Below are 9,491 nucleotides of genomic sequence, written 5' to 3' on the forward strand. Positions count from 1 at the left end.
TCTCTCAAAAATAAACAAACATTTAAAAAAAATTAAAAGAAAAGAATGAACTGATGCAACAATACGGATGGAACTAGAGTGTATTATGCTAAGCGAAATAAGTCAGAAAAAGACAAATACCATATCATTTCACTCATATGTAGAATTTAAGAAACAGAACAGATGAACATAGGGGAAGGGAAGGAAAAATAAAATACCGCAAAAACAGAGAGGAAGGCAAATCATAAAAGATTCTTAACTCTAGAGAACAAACTGAGAGGGTTGCTAGAGGGGAGGCGGGTGGCGGTCAGGCTAAATGGGTGATGGGCATTAAGGAGGCCACTTGTCGGGATGAGCACTGTGTGTTTGTTATATGTAAGTGATGAATCCACTAAAACCTACTCCCGAATGCTACACTATATGTTAACTAACTTGAATTTAAATAAAATATCGGGAGAAAAATAAAAGATACTTTCATTTGCCAAACCAGACCATTCTTAAACTCTTCTAAATTAATACCCAATATTTAAATAATCCAAGACTTGGCTTATGCCAACCATGCTTGTTTGTTGTCCACTATATAATAAAAAGCATATTTTTACAGAAACTGTCCATGACTATATATAAACAGGTGAAGTGGCTTTCCAGGATAAAATGTAATATAATATGAACAGTGCACTGCAGTAATTTTCTTTCTAACCTTTTTGCAATTGTATTAACATTTTGGAGTGCTTATTTGAGGGATATGCGTTGATCAGAAGCTACTGGTTGTTGTGCTAAAATGTTGTTCCTCCTCTGGGTTATAATTCACCTGTCAAGTGGTCAATCATGCTTCATTCTTAGAGTGAGTGATGATTCTTCCTTTGATCTACTTTGCTAGAGTCTTATAAATAAGGAAAGTGTGTCTCTGGGATATTCATTAAAATTCTCTGTAAAGAATTTCAACTGAAGTAAATTCTGCTAGGCATGGCTAAAGGACTCATTACGCATGAACAATTCACAAACCATTTAAAGAGATTATACAGTTTGTCATAAAAAGCACTGCTCTTTAATTCTAACTGAATATAAACCTATTGGGGTTGAAATCTTAATTAATGCTTTTCACTCTGGTTCATTAACATTGTGATGGTTCAGTGAGATAATGGTCCACAGCCCAACCTGGCAGACAATGACCAGAAAAATGTGTTTCAAATGAGGGCAGATGCCAAGTAGCCTTAGAGGCAAAAAAGCAATCCAAACATGTATGGAATATTTATATGTGACAATCATATTTCTCAGCACATGAACACTAAAATCAGTTCTAGGTAGATCAAAGAACTGAATATGAAAAGCAAAATATAAAAACTTAAAATATACATGAGAATATTTTATGAATTCACCATGAGGAACGGTTTCTAAAACAAGACATGAAAAAGAGAAAACCTTGTATAAAAAAGTTTTACAACTTTTAAGGAATCAAAATATACTTAAAAAAAATAAGAAACACTAAAACAAAATAGGAAAGATAAGAAGATGCAGCCTAGGGAAAATCTTTCAATTTATATACCAAAATGAGTTAGGATATAGGGTATATAAAGAATTTCTATAAATCTATAAGAAAAAAGGTAAATGTCTCATTAAAAAAACTAGGTGAAATATATTTTTAAGCAATTGACAGTACAGGAAACCTGAATTCTCAATGAAAAGATATTCATGGCACATACAATCAGAAAAGAAAAATTAAAAACATTCAATTGGTAAAATTAAAAAACTGACAGTATTAAATGTTGACAAGGATAGATAGAACAGTAGCTCTTGTGAATGTGCTTGGAAACTGTAAACGCTGCAAGTACTGTGTGGGATTTGGGCGGTATCTGAAAAAAGGAAATAAGGGAAGTCCACATAATCACACAATTTCACTCCTAGGCATATACCTTAAAAAGTACTGGATATGTTCCCAGTGATGCATCCACACACACATAAAAAAAATCATTGCGGAGCGCCTGGGTGGCGCAGTCAGTTAAGCATCCGACTTCAGCCAGGTCATGATCTCACGGTCGGTGAGTTCGAGCCCCGCGTCAGGCTCTGGGCTGATGGCTCGGAGCCTGGAGCCTGTTTCCGATTCTGTGTCTCCCTCTCTCTCTGCCCCTCCCCTGTTCATGCTCTGTCTCTCTGTCCCAAAAATAAATAAAAACGTTGAAAAAAATTAAAAAAAAAATCATTGCTACACTGTTATTAAGAGAAATTCAAAATGCCTAATTGTGGTAGATTTATACAATGGAATACTATACAGCAAGGAAAATGAATGAAGTTTTCCTGCACTGACTTGAATAAATCACAGAAATAGATATTCCTGAGAATGCACATACTATGTTAACAATTTATGTAAATCATATACTCACTTAATACACTGCTGTATATGATTGAGGGGTGTACATATATATATGGTAACATCAGGAGTTAAAATAACAAATTTAAAATACAAGTTACCTCTTGGAAGGAGATGTAATCTGTGCACAGATGGCTTAAACTTTGTTAATCTGGGTGGTAATTTACAGACATTTTTTTCCCTATTTTCTCCATTTTTGCCAAGTGAACAAATCATAATATTACAAAGTCAGAGTCAGGAAAGTTCCAAATCCTCTGCACAGTAGCACATTAAGTCTACAGGTCATCTTTTTAGGTGATTATTCAAACTCGGCTCTTGACAAGTATGCCTTTCTGATGCAGGAGCCTCTTGCTCCACTGAAAATGTGTCACATGATCTAACATCCTATACTCTGTGATCAAGTGTTTCTTTGAAGCACAGTAATCCAAGAAGACAAACCCGTACTTCTCAGTGAGATCTAAAAAGCTATGCTGATGGCTCTTACCCCAAAGTTCGAAATTAAGCACCAAATTGACCAAGATGAGATGGGGAGTAATTGTTGTGATAAAGTCCTTGTGCCTAGTGACACCTGAAATGCTTCTTAAAATGTGGATTCCAGAGTGCCATCCCCACATATTTTCATGTATGAAATGTGATGGTAGGTCCAGGGAGTGGTATTTTTGTTATTTTTCTTGATTAAGAAGTTTCCTTGGTTCAATAGCCAAAGTTTGGAAAATAATGCTTCAAGGAATTCAGTATCTTGATTAAAATGAATAAATAAATGCAATAGAATTTCAGAGATGTTAAGAAATAATTAGAAACAGACATATTTAAATCTATTTGCTTAACATGGAGGTCTTCACAGACGGGTCACACTTGTTTTGTGTTGACGAAGACCATTCAAGGATCAAGAAATTGAGAACCATTATGAGAAGAAGTTCTAACAAACAAAAGCAGAGAGAAATGAAATATCCTCAGTATTTGAGAAAATGTGAGTAGATTTTCATAGTAACTGATAAAGCTTAAGACTGAAGACAGGAATTCTGAATCCAAATGTTAAAGCACCTTGAATGACATGATAAAGAGCCTGGGCTTCATCATTTGTGCTCTAGAAAGATGACTTTTGCAGGTATGATGCATGTGGATTTAAGTAGGGCAAAAATGGAGATTGTATGTATAGGAGGCTGATCCCAAGAGGTAAAAGGTAGGAACTGGGGGTAAGCCTGTCTGTGGAGAAAATGGCTAGGTTCAAGAAAAATGAAAGCATCATTATATGTCCATATGTGTGTGTGTGTGTGTGTGTGTGTGTGTGTGTGTGTATATATATATATATATATACACACACATACATATACATATACATACATATATACATATATATGTATACACATGTATACATATATACATATACATATATACATGTATACATATATACATATATATACATGTATATATACATATACATATATACACATATATACATGTATACATATATACATATATACACATACATATATACATATGTATACATATATATACATATACACATACATATATACATATGTATACATATATATACATATATACATATACATATATACACACATACATATATATGTATATATATACACACACATACATACATATATATATATACACACACATACATATATATACATATTCATATGAATATGTATGAATTTCATATGAACATATATGAATATATATACATATTTATATATATATATGTATATATTCATTCATAGCTTTAATGTAGTGGATGAGGTAGAGGGACATGTCCTAGGTGATTCTGTCTGGATGCATGATGGACTACTTATGACTCAGGAGAGCAATCACGGCAGGAGGAATGATACATGTAGCTTTGAATAATTTCTTTCACTATATTTTCCTTTCAAATTTTTGCAATACATCTCTAGGTGGACATACCGGGTAGATTTTTGCAAATACAAGTGTGGCGATCAGCAGCAATGCAGGGACGAGAGACATAAAATTTGGATTTCACTATTGAAACTGTAGAAATACATCGTACCATCTGGGGTGACTGAAGAGCATGAGCCGTCAATAAGGGCTAAATGCAGAACCATAATGAACAAATCGAAAACTATATCGAGCAGATCATTTATGTAAAAAGATACGACATAGAGTGAATGCTCCAGAAATGTTAGCTCACTCCTCCTAACTCCAAATAAAGACCAAACTAAATGGTAGAAACTGTAATTTATTGAAAATTTCAGAGGTGTATAAAAACTATAAGGGTTGGAATAGTTTGAACTCATGCTGGAGGAGGAACATGAACCACTCTAAACAAATGAGCAGGATTTGGCTAAGTAAAGATGAGAAACTTACAGATCAGAGAAGCCATGTGTGCAGAAATGTGAAGGTGGGGGTGTACAATTTGTCTCTCAGAGTGACCTAATGTACTCTTCAAGACTCTTTGACCATATTTGTGCAAATTTCAGATGATGAAGATCCTAAATTTCATGCTGCTTCTCTAACTTCCAAAGATGATGATACAGTTGGGTGGTGGTGAGAGGCGGGCTTTCTTACTAAAGAAGTTTTTCACTGGCAAAGACACCCCTGGAAACTCACTGTTCATCGAAGATTGGTCTGGGGGAGGTGCAAAGAATGGTTTGGACATGAAAAGGACATTTAAGAGATTAAACAATTGTGAGTGCTGAAACAAAATTTTAAAATACTGAAACTTCTAGAGCACCTGGGTGGCTCAGTCAGTTAAGCAGCCAACTCTTGATTTCGGCTCAGGTCACAATTTCAGTTTGTGAGTTTGAGCCCTTCACCAGGCTCTGCACTGTGAGAGCTTCAGATCCTTGGTCTCCCTCTCTCTGCCCCTGCCCCCCCCCTTCTCTCTCAAAAATAAATAAGCGCTAAAATTAAAAAAAAAATAAAAATAAAACTTCTTATTTAAATATGAGGGCAAAATACATTTCCACAGTATACTAGAATAGTATGTACTCTGTCATGAGCAAGAACTTGTTTTCAGTTGTGGTTCTTCCCCTTTTTGCTGAAGGGCTGTGCATATTTTGCTTAACTTCTCTGAGCGTCAGCTTTTTCATATATTAAAGATCTCTAGGGGTGCCTGGGTGGCTGGGTCAGTTAAGCATCCGACTCTTGATCTCAGCTCAGGTCTTGATCTCAGGGTCATGAGTTCAAGCCTCATGTTGGGCTCTGCACTGGTGTGAAGTCTACTTTTAAAAATAAATAAATAAACAAATATCTAATAAAGTCTTACCTCAAAAGGATGATGTGAAAATAGAATGAAGTATCTATTGCAGGTAAGATGCCTAATATTGTGTCTACAGTTTCCTCTTATATGGTCTTGGATAAGGCAGAAATTCTTGTAGCACCTCTAGTTCCCATAGCATTAGGAGAAACAGCTGGTCCATATAGCAGTAATATATTTTAGATATAAATATGAATGTATTAACAATAATATTACTCACTCCAACAGCAAGTTTACAGGGATAAATTATTACGTGACCAGGTAATAATTCTAGCCTATTATATGTTGTTGTGATTATGTTTCTGAACTCAGAGATCTGAAAGAGAAAGAGAGAGAAAGAGAGATGAGAGAAAGATGAGAGAGAGAGAGAAATACATCAGTTGATGTATCAGGTGATAAGGAGGAACTCATTCTTTCATGGATTGAATGGAACCTCACCTCAAGTTACATTTCAAATGGTGCATTGCACCTGCTCATTCATCAAGCTGCCAAAGGCTTGCTTTGCTGCCCCGTTTTTTTTTTCTTTTAAAATTCACATCCTTGCACTGTCTTGAGTTATTTACCTCCATAATGAAAGTAACATAGTAAACCTTGTTTAAATAAAAAATAGCTCCTAATATATCAAGTGTAGATGGATCTCACCAAAAGGTGAGATCTCACCGCTTACAACATTAGTTTCCAAATATTGCAAGCAACTCTATAGCTCCCTTTCATGTCTGACCAATGTTATTTTGTAACTGAATTGATTCCATTATGTCTTAAAATAAAAACAATTATACAGACCAATATAATTCTCTTTGGGGAGCTATCAGGATATTTTCCTTTATTCTGTGCAGAACAGAGTAAGAGAAAGCCAGCTTTAAACCTACGGGACTCCAGAACTTCAGTTTCTGCCCTCCTCCCATACCCAGCACACTGCTATACCACTAGAAATCACTAACCATTTGCAAGATATGACCTAGAAGATGGTAACACTGTTCAAGGACTGGGGAAGGAAAAAAGGGAAGGAAAAGGAAGTATGCCGTAAAACACAGCAAACATGTGATTAACAGCTATTTTCTGAAGCAAGCCTTCATGGGGGATCGGAGCTGTGTCACTCTGTTTCAATTCTGCAGATCACACAGGGCTAAATTGGAAGACGCATGAAGGAAGATACGACGAGAAGGATTAAAGGAAGTCCAAAATCCATGCTAAGAATATGAGGTGAATATCCTCACTCCTTATACACTCCTCAGCTTTACCCTCCCCTTCCATGGGAGGAGGATAGATTACTAAGACACAGAAAAGTCCTCGGAACAACTCCGTATTTGTTCTCAGTTGCTGCTGTTGTTTTTGATAGGTATTCCCCGCCCCCCCCCTTCTTTGGAAGAAAAGGGAGGAGTTGACAGAACACCCACTTACCCTTTAAGAAGTCCCTTTAATGAAACCAACATGCTGCATGCCTTTAAAAAAGCTTTCAAAAAATAGAGAAGGGATGTAGGTCTTGGAGTGGGAAACTGAGTCTCTCAAAATAATACCTCTGAGGAGCATACAGGTTTGGGCTTGAAAGCCTAGCTTCCATACTTCTAGTTGGCCTCCTAATAAACAGATAGATTCTCAAAGTATTTTCTATTCAGTATCACACCCCTAGTTCCCAAACAACCATAATGCAGAGGACAGATGGAAAGTGGGGGAAAGAATGCAATGATATTGCCCTCCCCCACCCCAACATGTGCTCAAAGAAGTGCATTTCCTCTGAAAGTTCCCCTTCAAGCAGCCTACACCCCCTGTGGGCCATTCCGTAGAATCCTTTATCTCTGCCCCTTCCTCCAAATGCTCGGGGGATTTGATCCACCTCCAAATTACACAATCCCCCACCTCTACTTGAAATACACAAACCATTTCTTCACAGGCCTTTGTAACACACAGCCTGATAAAATCACTTAAAAAGAAACAGGCAGATGACCCAGAGGAGTTAGCAAGGTCAGGGCACTCCCCGGTGAGGGCGTGAAAGGGTGGGAGGTGCTGAGGTCAGGGTTAAATGACACCGCGAAATGAAGGCCCCTGCCCTGCAGTCTCCTTCCTTCATCTATAGAAGGAGTCTCCAGTGAGCTCCTGCGTCTAGAAGCCTGCCCCTTCGGAGCCACCGAAGAGGCCATGGAAGCGTATTTCAAAAGCCGCATCTAAAGCAGCCCACTTTAAAGCGCCAAGAAAAGCCTGGCTGATGACCAGAATTGCTCCAAATCACTTGCTGCCATTCTCTTGCAGCCTCATCAGCGCTTCCCTTCTTTCCTCCGCGTCTCCTTCCCCTTTGGAGTGCAGGTGCTCTAGGACGTTTGGGGTGCACCCCAGGCGTCTTTGGGTGGCGGGAGCAGCTCTCAACCAAGGCCAGAATCGGATGCCTCAGCGTTCCGTCTCCCCACCCCACTGTCCGCCGGCCGCTCAGCGGCCCCTCAAGGCATAACCTGGGACCTCTGCGGCCCTGGGTGCGCTTCCTGCGCGGGGCCCTGGGGATCTCGGGGCGCGTGGCCGCGGGACGCCAGCAGCCTCCGCAGCGCTGCAGCCTCCGCCGAGCCGCAGCAGGGGCTGCGGCAGCGGGACTGCCACGCCGCGCTCCCCGCTCCGCCCGCCCGCGGGGCTCTGCCCGCCTCTCCCCTTTGTGTCCGCAGCGCTGCGGGGCTGAGCCGAGCGAACCGCTGCGCCCGCGCCAACCCCGAGCCCCGGGCAGGCGGAGCGCGGAGGGGAAGAGGGGGCAGGGAGAAGGAGAGAGAAGGGCCCCCAGAAGGGCACAGCGCTTCATCAATAATGCAGAGGCGTCTGGACCTCCCTGCAATACGTTTTCCAGCTAAACGCCACCAACTGGAGCGCTTCCTGGCACGTCCCACGCGTGTGGTTTTTGTGTGTGAAAAATGGGACGCACCTTGTTCATTCATCCATCCTCTCTCTCTTCCTCTCTCCCTCAAGATAAAGTCCCCCCGTCTTAGCTGTAAACCGCCACCCTTCTCCTGATCAGTACTACACGTCTGGGCAAAAGCTGCAGGTTGGAAACGCAGGTCCTGAAAGACTTCACTGCCTACATATCAGTAAGAGTTCATCAGAATTCATCCAGTAACGCGTGTTTTCAAGCCCTCGTTCTCATCTTTGTTAGAGAATGCATTCAAAGTTTGGAAGCTCAGGTGGCCTTGGAGCTGCTGGTTTCTGCGCCTCAGTCCACATTTATAACCACAGTACGTTCAGAGACACCGAGATTCTGCGGGGAAGTTGCCCAGCACCAGCCCCGCAGGCCCCTGATGCTCCGCGCATCCTTGGAAGCAGTTCCCCTGAGCGTCCCCAGGAAGCCCAAATGCGGCACAGAACCTCCTCAAACAAGGGGTAACCCAGCCACACACACCAGACACAAATCCCGAAACTTCTTCGTGAAGCAGGGATAGCCCACCCGGAACGGACACTCAGAACAACTTGCAAGGAAAAACAACAAAACAAAGCAAAGCAAACATCGCACCCCTGCAGGGAAACTTGTTGAATCCCGCCCGAGCGTTGAGCTGCAATTTCCGATTTAGCCTGAAGGTTTTTGATTCCACCCCCCAAATACCCTAGTGCACCAGTCACAATTTCTGGACAAACTGCACAGTCCTGTCCGCACCCATTCTGCACTCCAGCAACCACCGGTGGAAAACCGAGTGTGTCCCTTTTGCCAATTCTAAAGCCGGCTGTCACTTCCTTTGCAATCATTCGGGAGACTCACCCTTCGATAAGACTGTTCAGAAATCTAGCTGCTCCGCGGTGCAGGCGCAGCCCTCCAACTTTGCCGTGCACGGAGACCTTCCCGAGTTTAAAGCGAGCAAAAGCTGCCTGGGACTTTTTAATGTGAGAGTGGGGAAATTAGGGGGAGAGTAAAGTCGGGTTTCTTCTCGGTATCAGCACCCT

At 40.8% G+C, this 9,491-nt stretch overlaps 1 protein-coding gene across 5 annotated transcripts in view; it reads right to left on the minus strand.

The window, feature by feature from the left end:
- Positions 1 to 9,491, minus strand: part of ROBO1 (roundabout guidance receptor 1) — a 1,150,898-nt gene extending 1,141,407 nt beyond the window's left edge. For all 5 annotated transcript variants that reach the window (XM_040484208.1, XM_040484209.1, XM_040484213.1 and 2 more), the window contains exon 1: positions 9,310 to 9,491. The gene's annotated coding sequence lies outside the window, so the exon portion shown is untranslated. The remainder of the gene's footprint in view (positions 1 to 9,309) is intronic.

Source organism: Herpailurus yagouaroundi, unplaced genomic scaffold (assembly GCF_014898765.1).
Source record: "Herpailurus yagouaroundi ecotype Mexico unplaced genomic scaffold, PumYag 162, whole genome shotgun sequence".
Lineage (NCBI taxonomy): Eukaryota > Metazoa > Chordata > Mammalia > Carnivora > Felidae > Herpailurus > Herpailurus yagouaroundi.